General features: G+C 41.0%; 1 protein-coding gene and 1 pseudogene across 2 annotated transcripts in view; one reads left to right on the forward strand and one right to left on the reverse strand.

Annotated features, from left to right (window-relative positions):
* Positions 1-26,878, forward strand: part of CPA6 (carboxypeptidase A6) — a 1,209,807-nt gene that overhangs the window by 732,315 nt on the left and 450,614 nt on the right. The gene's annotated exons all lie outside the window — the stretch shown is intronic.
* Positions 422-5,139, reverse strand: LOC122798832 (annotated as a pseudogene).

A 26,878-nucleotide genomic window follows, 5' to 3' on the forward strand; every position in this document is an offset into this window, starting at 1 on the left:
GTAACTCATCTTCTGCAGATCTCTGAAACGTTTATTGTTTTTCTTTGGATACTAGTAACTTCAGAAGTGCCTAAAGAATATTTACATTTCTTTATAAATATTTTTTCATGCATCTCTGATAAACCTGCTGCATTCTCTCGAACTGCCATGTGTATTTCTTTGCTTTTTCTGAATTTCATGTTCAGATTATATTTCCATAAATTAAATAGCACCCTCTGAAATCATGGCGGTGAATGATAAAAAAGACTTTCTGAATATAATTTGCAAAGGTTTGTGGTTTATATCCATGTGAACTTCTTATAGGTTCATAGGTAAGCTCTAGGCTATCTGCCTTGTGGGCCATTTTAAGCCTAGCCAAATTTACCTCAAAGGTGTGAATCAGACTCTGTACCTTGTGTCTGTGAGTTAAACCCTTTAACCATTATGCCAGTTCCCAACCCCTGCTGGTTGAAAATTGATAATGAGTAATGCCAAGAAGAAGAATCATGAGTATGATCCTGCCTGAGGCATAGGCAGGGTTAATGAGGATCATGAAACCACTCATGATTCTCAGTAAACATGTATGCCAACTGAAGAGTTGGAAAGTTGGCCTGAAGTTTGGAGCAGAAGTCCACTCAAGTGCCAAGCAGGCAAGGTCCACAGCTGCATATGCCACTTGATAGAAGATTGTGATGATACCAGTTATAGTTTTCAGTTTGAGCATGCAGAACCAGCTGAACTAACCCCCAAGTAAACAGAACTGTCAGCCACGGATTGCCTACTTTGGATGTCTTCTTGGGTGGAGAAAAGGGGATTCCGAAAGGTCATCTTTGCTGAGAGCATGCATAATACATGAAGCTCCAATCAATGAGCTCATGGAAGCAGACAGTAATGCAGAATCGATTCCGATTGTCACAAAGGGGGATCACACATTGATCTTCTTGAAGAAACTGTAATCCTCCTGGAGAGGAACTCTTTCACACATGAAGCTAACCATGAAGAAGTGAAGAAGGTAAACAAAGAAGGTATACAACACTGCAATGATTGCTCCTTTTGGAATTGAACTACTTGGATTTTTCAAATCTCCTGACATATTAGAATCTGCTATGATTCCTATGCATCAATTAAACATCACTGCAAATACAATGGCAACTATCATCTTTGTGTTCATAGGTTCATAGGTAGGTAGGTACTAGGCTATCGGCCCTAGGGCCCATACAAGCCTAGCCAAAAAATGTACCCTGGCTTTCGCCACCCAAGAAAATTATTTTCCTGTGCCCCTGTTGAGCAGAGCCGCAGAAGTGATCCCCGGGGTGAATTTCCCATCCAGTCATCAAGATTTTTCTTGAAGAGTGCTAATGAGAAGCTCTGTTTGACATAGATAGGTAGTCTGTTCCAGAGTATGGGAAGTCTCTGGGACAGGAATCTATCCCTCCAGCATGTTCTGTTTATTGTGGTGACAAGGTTAAGGTCCCTAGAGCATGTAGCTCGGAGGGATTGGGATTTCTTTAAGTGGAGCATGTCCAACAGCTTTGGGTTTGACATAGCTTTGTATGTTAGGCAGAGATCGCCCCTGAGTAGGCGATATGCGATGGAGTAAAGCTGTAGTTTTTTGAGACGGTCTGCATAGGGCATCTGTTTGAGGCCAGTAATCCTCTTTGTGAGGTATTTCTGTGGTCTTTCCAGTTGTTGTAGATGTCTTCTGAGGTACAAAAGGGGTGTTGTACTCTATAATGGTTCTAATGAGTGATGAGTAGAGGGGAACAATGACCTCTTTTTTTCTGGATGAGAATCCTTTTGTGATGAGATGAGCCACGTAGAAGGATTTCCTGACCACTGTGGCAATGTGATTATCAAAGGAGAGACTACTGTCCACCTGTGTCCCAAGGTCTCATCACATTTTTGGCATTAAGTAGACTACCAGCTATGTGGTAGTTCATGGGTACAGAGTTTTTACCAAAGGGGATGACAATACACTTTTTGGCATTGAGCTTCAGGCCATGGCTTTGACACCAGGTATCTGTCTCAGTGAGGCCCTTTTGTAGTTTGTCCACATTGTTATGAGTTTTGATTATGGCTCCTAGTTTGCAGTCATCTGCAAACTTTGTTAGCCAAAGACCTTCTGTGTTGGCCTGCACTTCAGAGAAGTAGATACCAAACCGGAGAGGACCCAGGACTGAACCCTGTGGTACTCCACTTGTCACTGGTCTGATGTCGGATTTGGAATCCACTACTTTCACAGTGTGGGTTCTGTCCATGAGCCATTTGGCAACCCATCTTCTGACATAGGGATTTATACCTAGTTTAGTGAGCTTATCTATATTTCCAGAGTGGGGGATGGTGTTGAAAGCATTGGCGAGATCTAGATAAGCTGTGTGAACCATTTTACCCACATCTATGGCTTTGGTGACTGCTTCAAAGAAGTCAATCAGGTTTAGGAGACATGATCTGCCTTTTACAAATCCAAACTGAGTAGGGTCCAGAGTTTGGAGATTACCAATGTCTTTGTTTATGAGTTCCACGATGATACGTTCCATGGCCTTGCAGACCAGGCTCATCAGGCTAATGGGGCGGTAGTTCCCAGGGTCCGTCGTGGCTCCCCCTTTGTGGAGTGGGATAACTGTAGTGGTGCGCCATTCAGTGGGTACAAAGCCTGAGGTGAGGCTATGACTGAACATGGTACTTAGGTAGGGTGCCAGTTCATTCTGTAGTTTGTGTAGAATGCAGCCTGGGATATTGTCAGGTCCCATGGATGCTGTGTTCTTGGCTTTGGAGAGTGTGTTTTTTACCTGTGCAGCCGTGATTATAAGAACTTTGCATTCTTCTGGTATAGAGATGGGCCCTCTAGGGGGTGAGAGGGGGGGGGGGTAAAGTTAGCACTGAACCTATCTGCTAGGATGTTGGCAATATCAGTTGGTTCTGTATATTTAGTGCCATTATGCTGTAACTCAGAGCAGATCTGAGTGTTCCCATTTAGATTCTTGACATAGCTATAGAATGCTTTGTGGTTGTCTTTAGAGTCAGTGGCAATTTTGTTTTCATAATTAGCTTTGGAGTATTTTATGAGGGATCTCAGCTTCTTAATGAGGTTGACCAGGGAGTTCCTCCAGTCATGGGATTTTACTCTTTTTTGCAACAGTTTCTTTCTTCTGTTGTAGAGTTTGTTTATGGCAGAGGACCACCAGAGTGGCTTCCTTTTTTGGAGGATAACATCTTGGTTCTATTAGGGATAGCATGATCCATGCACTCGTGTAAGTGCTTATAAAGTGCATTTGTGTAAGATTCGGCAGTCATACCTCTATTGTCTGTCTGCATGGGTGTCATGAAGTTTGCCACTTCTGTTTTAAGAAGTGTGAAGTTGGCTTTTGAGACGTTTTTTTACGATGGTTTCCCTAATTGGGGCTGAGGGTGGGATGTGGATGTCTAGGCTGATTAGCTTGTGGTCGGATCTGACCAACGAGGAATTGACCTCTGGTGTGGAACACCGGTTTGCCATGTTGGTAATGACCAGGTCTAGGATATTGCTGCCCCTGGTGGGGGTGTGAATAAGTTGATCCAAGGCGTTAGAATTTATGAATTCTAGAAAACGTTGAGCAAAAGAGTTGGTACATGAGTAGTTTTCCCAGTTAATGGTGGGGTAGTTGAAATCGCCCATTATTAGGGTGTTGGGTTGTACCCTAATACTTTCCAGTGTATCAAGAAATGAGGAGTGTGAATCCTGGGGCATGGTGTGGGGTCTGTAGCAAGCTACAATTTGGATTGCGGTCTTGCCCACAGTTAGTTGCACTTGGATAATCTTGGATGCATTATGCTGTGCAACTAGCCTGGAGGTGTGGATATCCTTAATGAATATGGACACGGCTCCACCTTTAGTGCTTCTTTCTGGGTTTGGTGGCCGAAAGGTGTGGTATGAATTGAAGCCTGGTAATGCATTGTATAATTTTGTACATATTTATCAAAGAAGTTATCTCTAAATGTGGAATAATTAAATCCACTGTAGCTGGTGGTAAAGTTTTTGGTCCCAGTTGTTGCTGTTTGAATAATGTGGATCACTTGAGGCTTCACTGCAAAGAATCTGACAAGAATGGTTATGAGTATGAGAGTTACAAGAAGGAATGTAATAAAGGAGGCCTTGGAGTAGATATCAGCACCTACCATGCAGTTGATAATACAGAGAAGGAGGATAATGGAGGGATACAGCACACTGTACAAATAACCCCGTGGAGGTTCATGGGTCCCTTCTGCCAATGAACTTCCTGGAATATTCCAAACTCATTGAGGATTATTTCCACCAGCCCCAAGATGGACACTCCACAGGCACATACATTAGCAAGGTAGATCATGAGGCCAATGCTTCCCCCAAATTCTGGGCCAAGTGTATGACTGATCATAAAGTAAGCACCTCCTTCCTGCACAGTTTCATTTGAAGCAAATGGCACTCACTGAGAGTACAATTAGACTGATTATTATGTAGGTAATAATCATCATCAGGATGGCTTGAAGAAATCTTGCATGGATTATGACAAAATCTATTCTCAGGAAGATCACATTGCTGAATGTAGACAGAGCAGCAGGTAATACTAAGTGGACAGCTTCTTGTCCTAGTCACGCAGGGTCCCAGTGCTGCTCCACAGAACAATCTGCCCATTATCAGTGGCTTCTTCCTGTCCCACATCATCTCCCAACATACTAAACAGTCAATAGTTTAATAAGTCCTCATTCAACATCATAATTACAGCAGGTGTTTGCAAAACAGAATTTCTGAAAATAATAATCATGGTTCTGTGTACTCCCTCCCTCCCGGCATATGAATCTGATGATACTTCATGAAAGCACCACCCCTGTATTCATGAACCACAGAGGTGACTAATCCATCCACTTTCAATGCCTGATGCCAATGTCATGGGACCAGTGGGATCAAGGATGAAGATGTCTCCCTCCAGTGATGGTCGGCATAGCTACCTCCACCCTCATTCCTTCTTTACCATAAATATATTTATGGAATTCCTCACAGCAGTACTCTGCTGGTAATAGTTCATTTTCTATCTGAGCTTATTTCTTACATGTACCTGTAAATGTTCTTAACCCAAGGGTAACTGGCCTGTTCTCTTTTAGAATAACAGCTCCTATAACATTCTGACTGACATCTACTTGCAACATGACGTTTCTTCACATTGTAGTATTTTAATGATGGAGCATCTATAACTTTTTTCTGAGTATTTCACACCTATTTTACTATTCATAACTCATTTTGCAGGCTACAGCTTGTGTTAATAGTTCCCTTAGACGTAGTTACCTCAGACATATCAAATATAAATGAGCATCATTTTTAACTTGTGTAATGCTCTTCTAGCCTGTGTATTTTTATAAACATCTTTATTAAATCACAACTAAAAGAGTGGCACAGGTATACCCAGATTAATATAAAACAAAACAAACCACAGTAACATTTTTTTCATGCAGTATACGCATATATTTCTTTTAGTACAGTTAGCATTCACTTGAGCATTACATAAAATGTCCATTTCTTACACTGCCTTAAACCTCACTCCTCCTCCTGAACACTAGCATGTGTAGCTCTCACAGATTCCATTTACATCTATGTAAGTTGCTCTTTTCTTTTTCTAAGGATAACATACATTTCTTTTATCCCCTTTACAGTATTCAGTACTCAAGTTACAGATGGTTTAGATTTCATTTTTCATTTTCTAGTAATTGCTTTTTTGGAAACCAGTAGCATTGAAATTAGTAAAGCCTTCATATGCCTTGGCAGTTTAGATCTAATGTTGTTGTTTTTCTTTCAGCTTTTCTCAGTTAGGGGTTGCCACAGCGGAACTCCGGTCCGCTAATGATTGGCAGTCGATTTTGACGGTGCTGAGGTGCCAGCCCGACACCCAACCTTCAACGAAGGCACGCCCATTCACACATGTCTTTCGAATGACAGTCGACTTCAGAGAGGACATGCAGACTCCACACAGAAGACGCTCCAGCCGAGAATCGAACAGGAGAATCTCTTGCTGTGAGGCAACAACGCTACGGCTATTTCCTTAGTAACAATAACTCCCGCAACATTCCTGACAAAAACACTCTGTAGGGAGTTTTTAAAATCTGCCAACTTGTTACATTCCCAGAGCCCATATTCCCAATTACCCCTCTCTCTCATTCCCGGGTCTGTATTAAAACACTGAACATTTGAAATGTCGAGTGTTCTAATATCGACCCGTTTTCAGCTGAAAATATCGAAGTAACAGGAAACCGAATTCTTTCCTAGGGAAAGAATTTGATTGCCTGTTTCTGTTACTTTGGTATTTTTAGCGCTCTGGTGGAAAGTTACGGGTCAGGTTCAGGTAAGTGTGCGATTGTGTGGACGTGTGGGTTAGGGCGGGTTAGGTGAGTTAGGGTTAGGGTGCGGGTGAGGTGACTGTGCAATAGTGATGGACCTTAGGGTTAGGGTTTGGGTTAAGGTAAGTGGATAGTTAGTGGTGTATGTATAGTTTAATGTAGAGTTAGGCGTAAGAGTTTTGGTGTATGTGTGTGGATTGCTGTTTGTTTGGTGTGCTTGTGTTGTGTGTATGTGTTTTGGAACAGCAAATTTTTTCCCTAGGAAAAAATTTGCTGTTCCGAATGTTCAATGTTTTTTTTTTCAATTGCTAGGGTTCGATATTAGAACACTTGACATTTTGAATGTTTGATGTTCTAATATAGACCCTCATTCCCTTCACACCTTCAGCATTTGTATTCTACCTAAGGAAAACTCATTTGATGGCTTCATAGGGTAACAAAATATGTATGCAAACACTTCCAAGCAAAAATCCTAAACCTTCTGCACTTTATTGCATGCTCTGGAGCCATGCAGTTTTCTGTCCATTGCTTCTTTGTAAATTGCCTCATCATTCTCTCTCTTCTAACCTCCTTTTTACTGATACTTAATTTACCATGCAATATTGTGTATTTCCTACCAATTATCCATTTTTAACAGCTGCTTCAGTTTTACACTCAACTAAAAATGCTACTGTACCTATTTTTTTCACTTAGCACTCCCCTATCCCTTATTCTGCATATATTCTGTTATCATTCCCTGGTAGGGAAGGCAGTCTCTAACCTGCAGTCTAAACTTCTGCTTGGCTTCATCCTACTCTGTTAACTTTCACTCCATATTTATTTGCTCTCAGTGCCTTGGTTCCTTTGTTAATTTTCTACAGGAAATTCCAGTCCCCTCTTGTCTATTTTCTGCATCCCTACTTTGTCATCCCTACTGGTAAAATCCCATTTCTCCATTCCTGTGTTGGCTTAGTTCTTATATCACTTTCTGCCATTTTATGAACTTAATGTTCTGAATGGTTGACATTATTCTCTAACAACCTGTATCCAAAATCCTACTATCTCCTTATTTGTCATAGTCCCCCTGCTTCATCATTATCCACTTGCACTTTGATTTATAATTTGTGGCAAGCACTAAAGTATTCCTTCAAATCAGATAATCCTAAACCACCTTGTTCTGGGGGGAAAATCAAATTGTTCCATTTAACTGCTGCACTCTTACTCTCCCAAATAAATTCCTCCAACTCTTTATTATTATCCGCAACTTCTCCTCGGGTTGCTAAAATATGCCTAAACTGCATATATAAGCTTAAAGGGACTAAAAACTTTTTCACTCCTTGTATCTTGCTATCCATATCCATAATCAAGAGCTTCCTCTTTCTCAGTGTTTGTATTATCTTTTATTTACATACCTGGTTACTCATCCTATCATTCATTCAGACCACAAGCTGTGGGCAGCAAAATAAAAGGAGGTGGAGTTGCAATATATATATAAAAGATACACACACCTTTAGGCTGGTCAAACAGTATGATGCACAGGAAATACTCCAGGTGCAGTTAACAATTGGCAAGACCCCTATTCAAATCATAGCTAGCTACAGGTCTCTGACTCTGACTCAAGATTCCCACTCCACCTACCTGGACTTCTTTGAATCTATCAAGATTCAACCCTTTACCCTGATCCTTGGGTGACTTTAACTATCCAACAATAGACTGGAAAAAATACTTATGCCAAAATACAAATGCACAGAGAATCCTAGAGTTTGTCAATGCAAATGCCTTGGACCAGTTGGTTGACACACCCACAAGAACTGAAAATATCTTGGACTTGGTATTAGTTAACATGAGTAACCACTGCAGCATCCCTACAGTGTTATCATCCCTGGTAAGATCCAAACACAAAGCAGTCACTTTCAAAGTCACCACCCCCCTCCCCCCAGCTAGGGTCAAGCAAAACAAACTTCTCCAAAGCTGATTACAAACTCCTGAGGGAAGGTGTAAACAGCTTCACAGCCCTCTCCCCCTCCATGGAAACTGGCACATATGTCCAAATTTACACCAAAGTACTATATGAGCATTTATGTAGCTGCATGGAATCAGGAATACCAGACAGGACAAAATCCTCCTCCTCAAGGAAGAGTAAACCTGTCTGGTGGACATCTGCAATAAATAAACTCTATAATAAAAGAAAAAAATTGCTGTCCAGGACCAAGAAGGAGCAATTGTCTAATTGGAAGCACTCTCTCCTTAGCCTGAACAAGCAAATAAGAGCACTAGTGAAATCCTCCAAAACAAACTTCAAGTCCAAACTGTCCACATCTACTAAAGACAATCATAAGGCTTTCTTCACATATGTCTGCAATCTCAAGCTAAGCATCCAGATCTGCTCAGAACTGGTGGTGAAGGACACCACATACACAAACCCTGTAGATATAGCCAACCTGCTGGCAGAGAGGTTTAGTGAAAACTTTACTCCACTGTCCCCCCCCATTAGTAAAACAGGACATCCCCTGTACCTGCCCCCTCCCCTTATCTCTAGGGAGCAAGTTATCACTGCCCTCTCAAAGGCAAAAAATACAGCCTCCACGGGACCCGATAACATCCCAGGCTGCATCCTACATGAACTCAGGCAGGAACTTGCAGCACCATTAGGCACCCTATTCAACCAGCAGCGGCCTTAGGTCAGCTGGTGCCCTAGGCAAAAGGGCTCCACAGCATCCCCCCACACCACCCAGGTGCCCCCAACCTGGTCTACCTACACCAAATAAATGCTGTAAAAGTGCGCCTGCTACAGCGGCGCCCTAGGCGGCTGCCTAGTTGGCCTATGCCTAAGGCCGGCCATGTATTCAACCAAAGTCTGACTGGCTTCATCCCAGCCGAGTGGAGGACAGCTACTGTTGTCCCTTTGCACAAAAGTGGAGCATCCACTGATCCAAGAAATTATAGACCCATCAGCCTAACTAGCCTTATCTGCAAGGCCATGGAGCGGATTATTATGGACCTCATTAACAAGGACATTGGCAACTTCCAGACACTTGATCCCACACAGTTTGGTTTTGTCAAGGGGAGTTCATGCCTGTTAAATTTGGTCAACTTCTTTGAGACACTCACCAAGGCCATAGACGAGGGGAAGACAGTGCACACTGCCTACCTTGACCTGGCCAAGGCCTTTGATGCTATTCCACACTCAGGTATAATAGATAAACTCTCTCAACTAGGCATCAATCCATATGTTACCAGATGGGTAGCAAACTGGCCCACTGATAGAACCCATCTAGTCAAAATAAGGGAAGGCACCTCAAGTAGTAGACCCGTAACAAGTGGTGTACCCCAGAGATTGGTCTTGGTGCCTCTGCTGTTTGGGATATACTTCTCAGAGGTGCAGGCCAAATTTAGTGGGCTATGGCTGACCAATTTGCAGATGACTGCAAGCTGGGTGCTGTCATCAATTCCCCTACTGATGCGGACCTCCTCCAAGAGGGTCTCACCCAAACAAATGACTGGTGCCAGAAACATGGCCTCAAACTGAATGCCAAAAAATGCATCATCATCCCTTTTGGGGAGAATGACATCCCCACCAATTTTCACACTGATAATATGGCACTAAGCACACAATCAGTTGTGAGGGACCGGGGAACCCAGGTTGATAGCAAACTGTCTTTTGACCACCATATTGCCTCCATTGTATAGAAAGCTCTCTACGTGGCCCACCTCATTACTAAGGGTATCTCATTCAGAGACAAGGTGGTCATAACATCCCTGTATTCTTCACTTATAAGACTGATTATTGAATACAAATGCCCCTTTCGGCATGTACCTTACAAAGCACATGCAGCAGCTGGAGAGACCACAGAGATTCCTCACCTGGAGAATCCAGGGTCTCAAACATCTACCCTACATTGATAGGCTAAAAGCCCCATCCCTCTACTCGGTCTCCTACAGACTCCTCAGAGGTGACCTCTGTCTGGCATACAAAGCCATCTCAGACCCCACCCTGATGGGACTGCTACATATCCACAAGTCAAGCTCCACTCATGTAACCCGCACGTTAGACCTCAACCTGGTGTGTGACATCAATAGGACTTGTTGGCAGGACAGATTTGTGTCCCAGAGACTCCCCCTTTTGTGGAATAGACTCCCTCTCCACGTAAAGCAGAGTACCTTATTAAACCTTTTTAAGCATAACCTAGATAACTGGATGTGGATTACAGGTGTCCCCTATAGACTCTAAACCTCCACTAACGTGTAAGGCTGAAATCCTTATTTCCAAATTGCATCTTAATAAACATAAATCCATCTATATCATCTGTGTTATACACCCCTGGGATTCCACTTGTGTCCCTGCTGAACAGTGGCATAGAGGGCTGACTTGTTGGAACATGGGCTAAATTCTTGGCTAGACCACTAAGGGCCTCAGGGCCAGTAGCTTAGTAACGTCTTTCTATGATCCTACGATTTAGTCTCTTCCCACATACCTTTAGCTGCCATAACAGAATCCTTTTTAATCCATATACATAAATACTTTCTCATATTACATCCTCATGAATATGGGTATTAATGAACTAATTCAGGTGTGGGCATGGGGTTTACCTCTATAGCTTTTGTTTAATCCTCATTAATTTTATATCCAAAAAAGACCTGATACTGTCTCAAAATTATCCATAACACCCAATAACTCTAGTGCTGAAAATGCCAAATAGAAGTCTAGCAACTCTGTTTCTTCCTAATCTCATATTAAATGTACACATTTTAGAGCTTCCTTCATCTGAATTTTGTTTGTCTGAATAATGGTTTGTGTCTTGTACTGGAAAAATGGCATTTGGCACTCAAGTCCACTCGCATGTTTGGAAGCAACAGGGATTATTCTCTTTCAACCACTTTATTTTGATGCAAATGTTTTTCTTCAGGATCGTGGCCATATTGTTCACCCATTGTGTTTCCTCAAATTGTTTCTTAATGATCTATGATATCCTTTGAAGGTTATATTCTAATTTACTGCTGAGAGCTTCAACTACTTTCCTTATAGAATGTATCATTGGCATAATATCAGACTGTATTTGTACCTAATATTCTCCTATCAAATTCCTAAGCCTGTAAGTAAATAGGAATATTCGTGCAAGATATCATTACTGTGGCTCTTCAGCATAGTTGAACTATCCCTTTGACTGAGCAATTTTGTATAGATGTTTTATTTTTTTTTACACTGAGTAGATTTTACCATTCCTAGCTTCTCACAAGCCAAAGAATATAAAAAGGATAATTTTCTTTAAGTTTTATGGTTTGAAAAAGAATCTTATACTTTGTATTTTTGTATGTACATGTCAGTAGTTTCTGACTAAATGTGGCCAGCAGGTCACAGTACACACAATTTCCTGCTCACTTTCAGTGTATCCCAGTGCTTCAGAAATATTTTCATACAAAATATTACTGTGTGCACCCCCTTTAATTCAACATTCAGCCTGTTAGTTCCTAACATTTCTCAGGTATATTCAATACATTCCTACCTCAATGTTTCTCTTGTAGTTTTATACTTCACTGTCTCAAGTCTTTTGATTTCAGTAATAGTAACATTTTTTTTTATTTATTTTATTTATTTATTTTACATTTGTTAACTGGGATAGTCCAGCTGGATATATGTCCATTTTCAGTGGAGGCCCGGGGAGAAAAGCTCCAAAGAGACAATTTTTACAGAACATACAGACAAACTTGGGTACATATTTCATCTAGATCCATTAGGATATCTAGTTATTGACACTTATAGGTATAAACTAAAGACACTTATAGGTATAAACTACAGACAGATACAGTTTACAATAGTCATTAAACAGTTTTACATTGTTCATACTAACACTGTTATATGTATGTTATCATACCTTTGATGTGGTATACATTTATATGCAAGTAACAGATAGGACTCTAGTTTAGGACAATGGTTACAATAGTACTGGAGTGGATCAGGTATTAGTCTGGAGTTAAACAGGGACATAACCATTTGTTGCTGAGGTTATTGTAGATAGCTTTTTTAAATGTAGGTAGTGAGGTAATCAGGGATAAGGATGTAGACAGGGAGTTCCAGATTTTGGCCACGTAAGAAGAGTAAAGGGAGTCTCCAGCATGATTGTTGGATCTAGTAACAGTTAACTGTAATTTGTCAGTTGAGCGGAGTTGCCTAGGACAGGAATATTGTTGAACAATGGTAGCCAGTGAAGGTGATATATTTTGTTGATAAAGTATTTTGCGAGTAGTAACCAGCTGACTATAAATAAGTAAGTTTGGTAGTTCCATCCAGCCCAAGTGCTTTAGGTTTAGGCAGTGATATGTTCTGTAAGAGCTGTTGTTAGCAAATTTGGCTATCTGATTGTAGCAGGTTGTCATTTTATTGATTTCTGTTTTGGATAAGTTAATCAAGATGGGTGAGGCATACAGTAGTGTTGAGAGAAGGTGTGTACATGCAATTGTAGTTCTAGCATTATGGGTCAGGAATGCTTTATGTTTGTAGAGGCTACCTAGCTTTTTGTTAGTATTTTTAATGGCCAGATTAATGTGTACATCAAATTTGAGCTTATTGTCAATAGTAATACCTAGTAGTTTTGTCTGGGCTTCTGGTGATATGGGGGTACCGTCGTTAGAGTGGATAGTAAAGGTGCAGGTGGGGGCAGTTGTAGTTGAGGGATGAAATAGCAGGAGCTTGGTTTTTTTGGGGTTGAGTATCAAGCCATTCTCAGTGAGCCATGTTTCCACTGAGTGAAAGTTATCCTGTGTCTTTTTGTGGAGGTCTGGTAAAGTAGGGGCGTTACATATTATAGTTGAATCATCTGCGTATTGTATAAGGCTTGAACCTTTTGCAACTGAGTGGAGATTATTTGTAAAAACTGAGAACAGCAAGGGGCCCAGTATAGATCCCTGAGGTACTCCGGGTGTTACAGGTAAGAGTGGAGACAAGTTATTATTCCATAGTACTGCCTGTTGTCTATTGTTGAGGTAGTTTTTAAACCAGGAGACTGATGAGTTATCTAAGCCTAGGCTTACAAGGTGGGAGATTAATGTCAAATGCCTTTGATAGGTCTAGTAAGATGGCTGAAGAAAGCTTACCATTATTCCTGTTGTGATTAATGGTATCTATAAATGCTAGCAGGGCGGTGGTTGTGCTGTGTCCTGGCCGAAACCCATGTTGTGTATGAGATATGAGCTCTTGATCAATAAGATGTGTCATTAATTGATGGTGAATACATTTTTCTAATATTTTAGCAAGTGGGGATAATATTGCTATTGGTCTGTAATTAGATATGTCATAAGAATTTTCCCCTTTGTGTAGGGGTATGATATAGGCAGTTTTCCAGATCAAGGGTACTGAACCTTCTGAGATGGATCGGTTTATTAGAATTGAGACTGGTTTAGCTATTTCATTTGCTGCAACTTTTAAGAATTGATTGGGGAGGGAATCTGCTGCTAGTGTTGTTGGTTTTAGTTGAGATAGTAGTTTTCTTATATAGGAGGTTGGGGTGGGTTGTAGCTTAAATGTTGGGCTGTTGTCAGGTTTGGGAGGGGCACTTGTAGTATCTGTATAGGTTTGGTTTTGGGCAAGGGCAAGTACAGTCTCAGTAAAGAATGAGTTAAATGATTCAGCTATGTTTTCTTTTGTTAAGCCTGTTGTTGGGGGTGGGGTAGTGGTTTTTCCAGGGTGTAGTAACCTGTTTAAGCCTGCCCAGAATTTTTTTGGATTGTTCGAGTGTTGGGTTTGATGGGTTATAAAGTAATTTCTTTTATCTTGCATTACTAGTTTCTTAGTTAGATTTCTTATTTGTTGGTATGTTTGCTGTGTTGCTGGGTTTTTGTTGGACCTCCAGGCTGTCCAGGCTCTATTCCTTTCTTTTATTTTTTGCCTTGTTTCCCTTGATAACCATGGAACTGTTTTAGATTTAATTCTGGTAGTTCTTGGAGGGGCATGCCTATTTAGTATCTCTAGGAAGGTAGAGTTGAAGTGTTTGATAGCTTTGTCTAGGGGTAGATAATACAGTTGCGACCAGTTGTAGAGCTGTAGATCTTGTAAGAAGTTTGATAAGTTGAAGTGCTTTTTGTTTCTTATTGTTTGGAGTATAGGGGTTTGGGGGTGGTGGGAGTTATATTTGAGTAGGAAGGACTTGTAGGAAGAACAAGTATTTAATTTGCATGCTTCTATTCAACGACATGCATATTGTTTAGCAGCGTACATATTTAGAACACATTTGTTTTTGCGTGCTCTAGCAAAATTCCCTATTTTAGCACAGACTACAAGATTGATTAAATGCACAAAACTCTTCCCCTCTTGCCTATACCTACTACACCTAGTGCACAAAGCATAACATTTAATTGCATGTTTTTCTGCCTTCAATTTTGGATTCTCATATAACCATACCCATAATTTCTGCAACACCCGCCCCCCATTTTATTTCTTATTTTGCCTTATTATCTGATTCACATATCTCTCCTACTTCCCCTTTCTTGGTTAATAACTTTGTCTACTAGTGATTTCACTTACTCTGCACAGAGCCATTCTTTTGATAAGATCATATCTGTTTCTCTAAATAATCTGCTCATGTTTTTATTATTGTACTACAAACCACTGTGTTTATTATTAAGAAATTGTACAGCTCACCAATTTCACAGCCTGTGTTTCTATTCTTCATTTCATTTCAGTAATACAAACAGCTATAATATCTGTCCAAATTTATGCACCTGTAAAAAACAAATAGCAGATAAAAGGCAAATTATTTTCATATTCACAGTAATTCCTGGATTTCTCCAAGTGTTGCTATATTATCTTTCTCCTCAACAAGGAAAATAAACAAGTTAAATATTGGCAGGAATGCAACACACTACTTTTTCAGGCTTGTGGCTAATGCATTCACTGAGACAAATAAAGCAAAATTCTCTAGCCAAAGTTTCCAGTTTTCTGTCACATTTCATTGAAATAAGAGAATTACAGTAGATGCAGCTACAGCATATTTCTACTGAGAAATAACTTCAAAGACGCTTTAAAGGACCACTACGGGAAAAAAATTAAAATATATATATTTTTTAGCTTTTCCTTAAGTTTGGCTGATTGCAAACCTGTATGCACCAGACAGAAGTAGTTACTACTAATTTTGTTCTTTTTGTAACTCTGACTGACCTCCTGGGGGCAGACATCCTGATGAGAGTTTGTTTTGTTCTAAAGACATAAGTCCACTGTTTCTGAGATTACAGTGCCCATAGCTGGGCTGTCATATAAGACTTCCATTCACTTAGAATGGAAAAATAGGAAAGAGACGCTAAGTTTGACAGGCCTTAGTAAAAGTATCATTTACTGTCACACAGTGCTTTTTACAAATGCGTTTCCTTACGTTGTCTTACACATTCTGTGAAAAAATCTTCCCGAACTGCCTGCTCATTGCTGAAATAACAGAGTTTATTTAGACATTCAACTTTCATCTGTTTCAGTTCATTCTCAAGTTACTCCTCCCATATTCCCACCTCTGCTAGAAGAGTTTCACATTTCCTGCCCTGCAAGGTTCAGCTAATTTGAATGACAATACACATCAGAGTTGCTTGCAGTCAGCCAGGTGTGCCTCTGAAACTGTTCATAGGTTCATAGGTTCATACTAGGCTATCTGCCCAAGGGCATTTATAAGCCTAGCCCATAGTTATTTGGCTTTCGCCACCCCTTTAGTTTGAATAAAACTATGCCTATTATTTTGCTGTGCCTCTGTCAAGCAGTGACACTGAAGTAATCCCTGGGGTATATCTGCGATCCCCCATCCATTGGTCAAGATTCCTCTTGAACAAGGCCAGCGAGGTGCTCTGCCTCACATGTACCGGGATTTTGTTCCACAACATAGGGAGTCTCTGGGTGATGAATCTGTCCCTCCAGCACGTTCTATTAATAACCGTGTCAAGGTTTAAGTCTCCCGCCCTTGTGGTTCTGAGGGATCTAGATTTTTGAGGTGAAGCATATTCATCAAATCAGGGTTTGACATGGCCTTATATGTCAGGCACAGGTCACCTCTGAGCAAGCGGTATGAGACTGAATAGAGCTGGAGTTCTTTCAGTCGGGCAGCATAAGACATATTTTTGAGACCCTTTATCCTTTTGGTGAGGAACTTTTGGGGCCTTTCCAGCTGCTGCAGGTGTCGGGTCAGATACATTCCGAATGGGGCATTGTACTCAATCATAGGTCTAATGAGTGATGAGTACAGGGGGACGATGACCTCCCTTGATCTAGATGTGAATCCCTTCATGATCAGGTGGGCAATGTAGAAGGTTTTCCTAACTACTTTAGCAACATGAGTGTCAAACGAAAGGCTACTGTCAACCTGGGTCCCCAGATCCCTGATGACTTCTTCTGTGCTCAGTGGATTGCCACCTATATGGTAGCTAGGGGTAACCTTGTTTTTCCCGAAGGGTATGACTATGCATTTCTTGGCATTTAACTTTAGGCCATGGCTCTAGCACCAGTTATCCGTTTCTGTGAGGCCCTTCTGAAGGATATCTGTATCAGATGTGTTTTCGACTATGGCACCCAGTTTGCAGTCATCTGCAAACTTTGTCAGCCATAACCCTCCTGTGTTTGCTTGTACTTCAGAAAAGTAGATGCCGAACAAGAGTGGACCCAGGACTGAGCCCTGTGGGACACCACTTGTGACAGGCTTTGAGTCTGACATGGCTCCAGCAACTCTGACCCTGTGGGTTCTGTCACTTAGCCAGTTTGCAACCCATCTTGTGATGTATGGGTTTACATTCAAGCTGATGTGTTTTTCGATGATACCTGAGTGGGGTATTGTGTCGAAGACCTTTGCCAGGTCAAGGTAGGCTGTATGGACTGCCTTTCCCTCATCAATGGCCTTGGTGACTGTCTTGAAAAAGTCAACCAAGTTTAAAAGGCATGATCTGCCTTTGACAAAGCCAAACTGGGTTGGATCCAAAGTCTGCAAGTTCCCTATGTCTTTATTTATGAGTTCCATTATGATCCTCTCCATGGCTTTGCAGATAAGGCTTGTCAAGCTAATGGGACGGTAATTTCCAGGGTCAGTGGAGGCACCGCCCTTGTGAAGTGGGACCACAGTCGCCGTGCTCCACTCCTTGGGTACGTATCCTGAGGTGAGGCTAAGATTAAACAGCTGTCCTAACTGCGGGTTTAATTCCTCATTGAGTTCGTGGAGCACACAGCCGGGGACACCATCCGGTCCCATGGATGCTGTGTTTTTTGCTTTGGAGAGAGCAGTTCTCACCTGGGCATTGGAGATGTTTGGGGGGCTACAATCCTCTGGTATAGATATCTCTCCTTTTGGGGGGGGAGAAGTTTGCACTGAACCTGTCAGCCAGTATGTTGGCAATGTGTGTAGGTTCAGTAATCTTCACATCATTTTGAACTAATTCTGAGCATATCTGGGAGTTTCCTCCTAGGTTTCTAACATAGCTAAAGAAGGCCTTATGATTGTCTTTTGAGTCCTTGGCGATTTTTCTCTCAAAATTTGCCTTGGATGATTTTATGAGAGCTCTTAGTTTTTTACTTATAATGATCAAAGGTGTCTTACCTTTCAAGGATTTTGCTCTATCTTGTAGTAGCTTTCTCCTTTTGTTATAGAGCTTGTTTATGGCTGGGGTCCACCAGACTGGACGCTTGCCTTTGGTACAAAGAGTCTTAGTTTTGTTTGGGATTGCCTGATCCATGCAGTCCTGTAGGTGCTGGTAGAAGGCATTTGTAAGTGATTCAGCGGTTTGAGTAATGTTTACCACTGGCTCAGGGGCCTTAAAGGAGACCACACTAGTTTTTAGAAGTGTGAAGTCGGCTTTTGAGAAGTTTTTCACTGTGGTCTTTTTTATTTCAGGTGGGGGCAGGATGAGGACCTCCAGCGAGATTAGTTTATGATCTGATCTCACCAGTGAGGGGTATACTTCCGGTGTTGAACATTGTGATCCCATGTTCGTGATGATGAGATCAAGTATGTTTTCTCCTCTTGTGGGGATGGTGACTAGTTGTTCCATGGCATTTGAGTTTATGAACTGTTCCCTCATCTCTCACCTTACTGCTATCATCTGAATAGCACTTTCACAGTAAGTCATGGTAGAAATATGCTTTTACAATCCTTAATGTAAAGGTCTTTTAAGTATTCCTCTGAACACGTCTGTAACATACACAGATAACAATTAATCTGGGCCACTGACAGATTTAGCTATGACTGCAAATTCATACTCTAACCAAAATGAATACTCATATTTGATTTACACAGAATTGCAGTCCTCTACATTTTTATCCATCTGTTTGTAGTTACTACTGCTGTTGTGTGCACATATTCATTGCTGGCATGATGTTTTTGAAACAACTTGGTATATTCTTTACTTCATACTATACACTGCCTACTCTCACTGTTCCATACAGTGTGCACACTGTTCTTACTTCCTCTCAAAATTGTTTTCTTTTCCAGGTTGCCACAACATGCTTTTCTACTCATCAATATACAAAAATTAACACTTTTCTCCAGGAAGCTATATAAACCAGACTACCTCTAACAGTATGGTTTACACAACAGTCATTTTTTTCTGTAATTGTGACTGTTATCATATGAATTTAGTTCTTACAGCAGAGATCAAGCATGAGAGGCCCTTTATCCCAGGAACATCAACAGAGCAAATGAGATGTTAAAAGTGTAAACACCAACTAATATCTGTAACAGGGCTGGGTAAATTTGGCTTCATTATAAAAGGGTGCAAAGGGCAAACTTTGGGTTTTAAATAGCTGAGCTGAAACAAAGTACAGGCAAGCCAGCAAATGTACAAACAGCGCATGGCAACAACACTGTATAAATACAAAGATTATAAGAGACTCTTTAAAGTTTGATAAGACACCTTTCAGCTATCTTACCATCTACAAGTGCATAACTTGTGGCACCAGATGAATAACAATGTCTCTGGCTTTCAGTACAGGAAGGGGCAAGCTGAGCTAACAGGTATCATGCTGAGGAGATGAATTAATTATGCAGACATCAAGACTCCTCAGTGAGTAACTTCAACTGACTGTTCAGCAGCATAAGATGAAGAAGGAGGTGTGATGCATATGTGTGGGAACCCTAAGTCACAGACAACAGCTTAGCATATTCACAGGAATCTTAACAATAGCATCAGATGAGGTATGAGCAGAGTCATTTAGGAAACAGTTTTTAAACCAAAAGAAGAAGTCAATGTCAATAATTACCTGTTCATAGGTTAGTACTAAGCTAACTGCCCTTGCGATCCATTTTAAGCCCAGCCAATTATCCCCTGGGAGACTCAAACCCTGCACCTTGTATTTGTAAGGAAAACACCTTAACCATTAGGCCACCTTCCCAACCTGGTTCTTCTGTCACCAAACAGTTACATTTAAGCATACACAGCTCACCAGAAATTAGCAACAATCAAATGGACAGACATATTTCTGCAGTTACTATTCCACTATACCATCTGACTTTACATTACAGGTTTCCTTACAGGAATTCCAGACTGTTCATGAAAATCACATAAAGTAAGGCACGTCAACAAATGGATGACAGGCATTATAGTTGACCGACTATTGTTCAGACCACACTGTGGCAGGTTCACACAACTATGAAATATACTAAAGTGCACTCATCAGACCACATAGCAGTACCAATGTGGCTTCCAGGTACAGTTTATAGCACAATGTCAAATGTCAGGTATGCACACTTTATGAGAAATTCTTCTTCCCGACAATGACTACATAGACATGCAAGCCTTATCCAGAACATGTTAGATGAAGTGAACCCACTGTTGTGTATTTGTGCATACTGACCACCTGTAATGCATTACTAAAATTGTATGAAGCACCACTAGAAACCCCTTTCTTCTGAACTGTCACTGTAGGTCCATCAAATCATGTGTAACAGCCTGGCATCAGTGTCTCTAATCACTGATGACAACTGGGCAAGAACAGTTAGGGAGAAAAGATATGACCCTTGGTCATGTGTATAGTTCTCACAGACTGCACATTTAAAACATCTTCTACTCTCAGTGTATATTTTCAAGAAATTTCTTCCTTTTAAGACATCACCATGCTCCTGTTTTTGGTGCAAACAAAGATAGGTGTTAAATTTGAATTTTACTGCTTACTCCTGTTAATGTTTATCCACTACCAAAAACAAAAATCATGGTAAGGTTTGAATGCACTCCATAAAGTGTGCATGTGCCCTCTATTGGCTGTGTGACTACCATAAAACTTAGCAGCCTTACGTCAATAAGCTAATGGCCGGTCGGTCTGTAGTTCCTCATTCTGGGTTATCTTTGGCAGCTGTGTTGAGCTACAACTGGATGCATAACCAATGAACCTGCAAAAAATGACCTGTCAATTGCTACTCAGTGTAGGTTCACTGACAGGACACAGTTTGGAATGGATGACAGGATGCTATGGAGGAGGATGGGCATCCACTGTTTCCAGGGGACAGGATGGAAGGGCAGTGCAGCCAGGGCACTTGGCTTGGGATCCACAGTCTACTTCTGTGTAGGAGAACAGGCTAGAAATGCTCTGTGAATTGTGGTAAGAGAAAGGGTTCAGAAGGCAGTTAGGGATACTGTTTGACTAAGTGACAGACTCATGGCAATCACATTCCAGTGTAATGATAGTGCAGTACTCATAATCTCATCCTATGCCCCACTGCTGAGTTGTGACAGTGAGCCAAAGAGTGCAGTGAGACATTAGTTTGCAGTACCTACTACATAAAGCTGCACATCATGAATCAGTTTAGATAATGAGTGACTTGAATGCACATATCGTGACAGACAGAAAAGGAAATAATGACTGCCTGGCTCCACATGGGTGAGGCAACAGGAATACTGGAGAGACCATTCTAGACCTCTGTCTTGCAAATGGCTTGATAGTAGCCACAACATGCTTCATTAAGAAGGACAGTCACAAGTTCACAGACATGAGTGGCCTATACCAACTCAGGTAAAGTTCCCCTAGTGAGGAAAGGGAACTGGGATATGAACATAGATTGTATAGTCTTCCTCAGTGAAACAGGTGGCCCACAGCATAAACCACTGGTTTCCACAATCAGCTGTAAGCAGTGGGCAAAGAGGGTGCTAAGGTCAACAGCGACCATGGTGAAGACCAGGAAGTTGACTGGAGATAAATTATGTCAGTTCAAGTATACAGTCATGCCTCTACCTTCCTAAGAAGTGTTGGAAATAGGTCTACAGGAAGAATGGCAGCACCTTAAACCAGCATGTGTCAGGACTACTGAACAGAGTTGTGGCTTGTCCATGTATGTCTATAAGGTACATAAGGAAAGCATGTGGTGTAATGCAGCAGTCCAGGATGTCCATGAATGAAATACAGAGTACAGAAAGAGTGGGACATTGGATTAACCACCCAGGCTAGGAAGGAATGGAGGTTGACTAACAAGGAAGGTAAAAGAGCAGTTGCATTAGCACAGAAAAGGGCATTGGAGACACTCTGCCAGCTACTGCAGAGAGACTCTGTAGTTGTCACAAAGACACTAAAGCAGATTGAAAGGCCACTGCACCCAGATAAAGAAAACTGACTGACACACTTCACAAGGGATGGCAAAGCAACATGCTCATCATTCCACAGGACATCAAAGGCAGACTGAGGGAGTACTTACAGCAGCTTAACAATCACATTAACCCCACAGATGCTGTATTTCCCCATAAACAGGCTACAACAGAGACAAACAGGATACCACCCTGGAAGAAGTAAGACTTTCACTAAGGGAAATAAAGTCAAGGAAAGCAGCAGGCTCTGTACAGGTCACAGTGGACATCTTACAGATGCTGGCTGAGGTAGGGGAGAATTGGCTCCTGAAGCTACTTGTAGCAGCATGGAGAGAAAGTCGTACCCACAGGTGAGAGTCAAAGAGTCATACTTGTGCCAGTTAACAAGAACAAATGGGACATTCACAACTGTGATCCATACAGAGGCATCATACTGCTGTCACCTTACATGAATGTTGTGGAGAGGGTGATTCATAAATGGATATGCAGGATAGTACAATGTAATAAGGGCAATGAGCAGTTCATATTCAGATCAGGATGCAGCCCAACTGACCCGATGTTTGCAGTCAGACAGTTGCTAAGAAGCTAGAGATGAGGAAAGAGTCCTAATTCTCATTCCTATGCTTTGGTAATGCATTTAAGATGCCAAGAACGCTGCCTTGGGCAGAACTGTAGTGGTTCAAAGTCCTAGAATCATTCTTAGAATTAGTGCTGTCTAAGTAGAAGGACCAATGACTCAAGTACAAGCAGTTTCTGTCTCACATCCAGGGCAATCGATGCACCCATAAGTGGATCTGTTTTTCTGTGTAATTCCGAGTAAGTTATAGAACATCTCAAATTGCCAGTCACTAATACCAAGTAGTAATTTTTCTAGTGGGAAAGACACAATGCCCTTTCTGGAGAATGAGGTGATGCAGATGGAAGTGGTGCAGTTCCCTGGTTATAAACCATATTACCCACAACTTATCTTGCTCAAGGTTTGTAATTTTCCATAACTATAGGTTTGAGGTGACTGGCATCTGTTTCAGGGAAAACCCTTGATGCATCAGTTAAAACAATTTTAAAAATAGCATTTCTTATTGACTTTGCGCAAACATTATTTGGACTAACAAAATGTATTTACCTCTCACTCACATATCTCAGTAGCTGACATTGGAGGATTTTCTCATGAGAATTTGTTTTTCGTGCATAACATGGCAACACCAGCCATTGAATGACAGCTAACATTTTTATGTGAGCCATTAGCTGGACAGCAATATTGGGCATATGTAGAGGAAGTGCAAAACAATTGTCTCAATCCTGAAATGTGCAGTACTCCCCTGTAGTAAATCTTATCACATAAAAGGATTTTTTTTTCTTTTTTTTTTTAATAACTGATCAACTCTCGTCCTCCTGAAGTCAAGGACCAGTGAGTCTAAACCTAAGTATATTGCACATAAAAAGGGTGTGTGATGTGTGTGTGTGTGTGTGTGTGTGTGTGTGTGTGTGTGTGTGTGTGTGTGTGTGTGTGTGTGTGTGTGCGCGCTCGTCTGTAAATTAATACACAAGTGCCTATGATGTATTACTTCTATTTCTTCATATGAACTTTTTTTAAAGGAACAATGTTTTTAATAAGTAAATCATGTGTACATGTTGGCTTTTCACTCAGTGTATCATTTTGTGGCTGTATATATGATTAATAAAAATGGAAAAAAATCTGTTGTAATCCTCAATGAGTATTATTTTTTGGTTTTACACTACTACTGAAATTTTTTTTTCAGGACTGGCATCTCTCTTAGACTAACTGTACAAAATTATTATAGAACTGCATACAGATGCCTTCTTTGATAGCCTGACACTGATGATTACTTGAACAATAACATTTCACTGATAATATATTACATAGTGCATATTCAGATTTTGGAGCTTTCCCCTGGGTCACATCTGCATATGGCCTGGTCAATTGCACCATGCCGACACACACATATATAAAGAGATACCTATGCACACTTGCATATGTATATGCACACAGACATATATATATATATATATATATATATATATATATATATATACACACACACACACACACACACACACACACACACACACACACACACACACACACACACACATACATATTATACACATACATATATATCTCAATGCCATTTTGCACAGGAACTGTAAAAGGGTTCTCATCCAGGAAAAAAGAGGTCATTGTTCCCCTCTACTCAACACTCATTAGACCCATTATAGAGTACAACGCCCCTTTTGGAATGTACCTCACAAGCCATCTGCAGCAGCTGGAAAGGCCACAGAAGTACCTCACAAAGAGGATTACTGGCCTCAAACAAATGCCCTACACTGACCGCCTCAAAAAACTCCAGCTTTACTCCATAGCATATCACCTACTCCGAGGTGATCTCTGCCTAATATATAAAGCTATGTCAAACCCAGAGCTGTTGGACATGCTATACCTAAAGAAATACCAATCCCTCTAATCTACATGCTCTAGGGACCTAAACCTTGTCACCACAATAAACAGGACATGCTGGAGGGATATATTCCTGTCCCAGAGACTTCCCATACTCTGGAACAGGCTACCCATCTATGTCAAGCAAAGTTCTTCATTAGCACTCTTCAAGAAAAATCTTTATGAGTGGATGGGAAATAGGAATACACTTCTGTGTCTCTGGCACAGGAAAATAACTTTCTTGGGTGGCATAAGCTAGGGAACCTTGTTGGCTAGGCTTACGTAGGCCCTTGGGCCAATAGCCTAGTACCTACCTATGAACCTATGAACTTCACACTTAGTAGGATTAAACCCACACATTAACTCATATGTACCACTGGGAAGGGTCATGGCTTCATACAAAGAGAAAGGGTGCAAAATGCAAAGTTTTGGTTTTAAACAAATGAGCTGTAACTTCAAAGTACAGTCAAACCAGCAAATGTACAAAGTGCCCATGGCAACAACACTGCAGAAAGACAGAACATCATAAGACACTCTCTAATGTTAAAGACAGATAAATTTTGCAGATAACACACATCTTTCACGTGTCTTAGTATCTACAAGTGGCTAACTTGTGAAACCAGATGAATAACAAAGACTCTGTCTCTTAGAAGAGGAATAGGCAAGCTGAACTAACTGGTATCATGCTGAGGAGATGAATTCACTATGTAGACATCACGACTCCTCAGTGTAACTTCAATTGACTGTTCAGCAACAGAAGATGAAGGAGGTGTTATGCATATTCATGGGAACTGTAAGTCAGACAACAACTTAGCATATTCACAGGAGTCCAAACAATAGCATCAGAAGATGCATTTGAAGTATCACTGATGAAACCAGTTATTAAACTAAAAATATACATTGATATTCAAGTCATGCTTGATTCACAATACAGTTATGACTCCGGAAAGTATCTCCAAGCAAATGTACATCCCTATATGTGCAGTGTCCCTTCCACTGGCCTAGGAAACAACCATGTTTTCCACATGGATGTGTGAGTCCATATCAACATCTTGTTAGATGAGGACATTTTGATGTTAACATAATGGAATTATTAGACATCACAGTTGAGATCAGTACCATCTTGTACCATCAGACTATCAGTTGCTGTTTTCTTAAAATGGGTACCATACCAACCAACTCAAATGTGGAAGAAGGGGTAAGAGATTGTGTTATGACAGGCTCTTTAACTGTGTCAAGTGGTTTAAGACAAAAGGTCCAGAACTGATTTCCAGGCAATTAGTCTTTTTTGGCTACAGAAACATTCAGGAGTTAAAAAACCTCTTCCCCACTGGGTTAAAGGAACTATTCATATACCCCCCCCCCCCAATGAAGCATGTGTTGCAGGACAGGAGGGAAGATAGGGGTTAGGTCTCTGGACATGAAATAATGAATGTCCTGTGCAAGACTGATCTCTTCCCACTGAGTCAGTCTCAGAACCAATTTGTGTGCGACAACCTGTTGCCAAATAGACAGAAATGCATAATCTGACTTTAAGGAAGTGCAACAGAATGCCAGGGAGGAAAGTGGTAGAATGGCCTTTACATGTTCATTCTGAAGTCATTGCACCCATCCCCTACGATGATTAAATTAGTCCATATAGCCCAATGCGATTACATTCATGATAGCAGAACTCTGGATAACACTATAATACATTTGTATCAATGCAAGATGCCATCAAAACTTGGACACCATGTCATGATTTAGAAAAGAAAGGCATTTGACTTAGAAAAGACTTTTGAAAGTGAATTGATATTTCTGGTTCCAGGTTTTGGTCTATTCAGGATTCCCCAAAAATGTATAGCACTTCTAGAGGATTTGTACTTGGATTAAAAAGACAGAATTCCGATTGGTGCTAGTGATTAAATATTTGGCAGTTAGTGCAGAGGATTACAGCTCTGAGCTGTTAATGAGCTGCTTCCTGTAATCAAAGGTACAGGGTTTGATTCATTCGATCTGCATTTGCCTGTTCTGTGACTCTGACAAAATCACGTGACCAAACAACACTTCCAGATAGCTCCTGAAAAGGGGCACTTGTGTGCACTGGGCTTACCTGATTAGCAAGTGTATAAAATAAAAAAAAATGGTGCTAGTTATTCCAAACCATTTATTTTTTCCAGGGCATGTATCAGGGCTATTCACTGTTGCCAGTGCAAACTGCTGTGTACTTACAGCATCTAGCCCAGCTTCTTAGAGACTTACCGTTATATGGGTATTAGATTTGTGGACTTAAAAGAAGCAGGTGCTTAGAACTGAAATTTTTCTTAAAAACTACCCCTGAAATTGCCGCAGAACTTAGTTGCACAAAGAGCAACTAGTTTAGGTGTTAAGGAGCACTGCCTCATGATTTTAGTCGTACATAGCCTTGTAGAAGTCTATTCTCTCACATTACCCAAGCCAGCATGTTGTAAACCCATCTTGTACCATCCCCTTGTAGATGATATAACAAGGACCTGTAAGCATGGATATATACTTTCCTATTATCTTTGTAACCAGTTTGGTGAATATGGGCATCCTAAGGCAATGTAGCAGCTGTCTCATGATTACTGACTACCAACTAAT

Source organism: Protopterus annectens, chromosome 3.part1 (genome assembly GCF_019279795.1).
Source record: "Protopterus annectens isolate FY-2018-M chromosome 3.part1, PAN1.0, whole genome shotgun sequence".
NCBI lineage: Eukaryota > Metazoa > Chordata > Ceratodontiformes > Protopteridae > Protopterus > Protopterus annectens.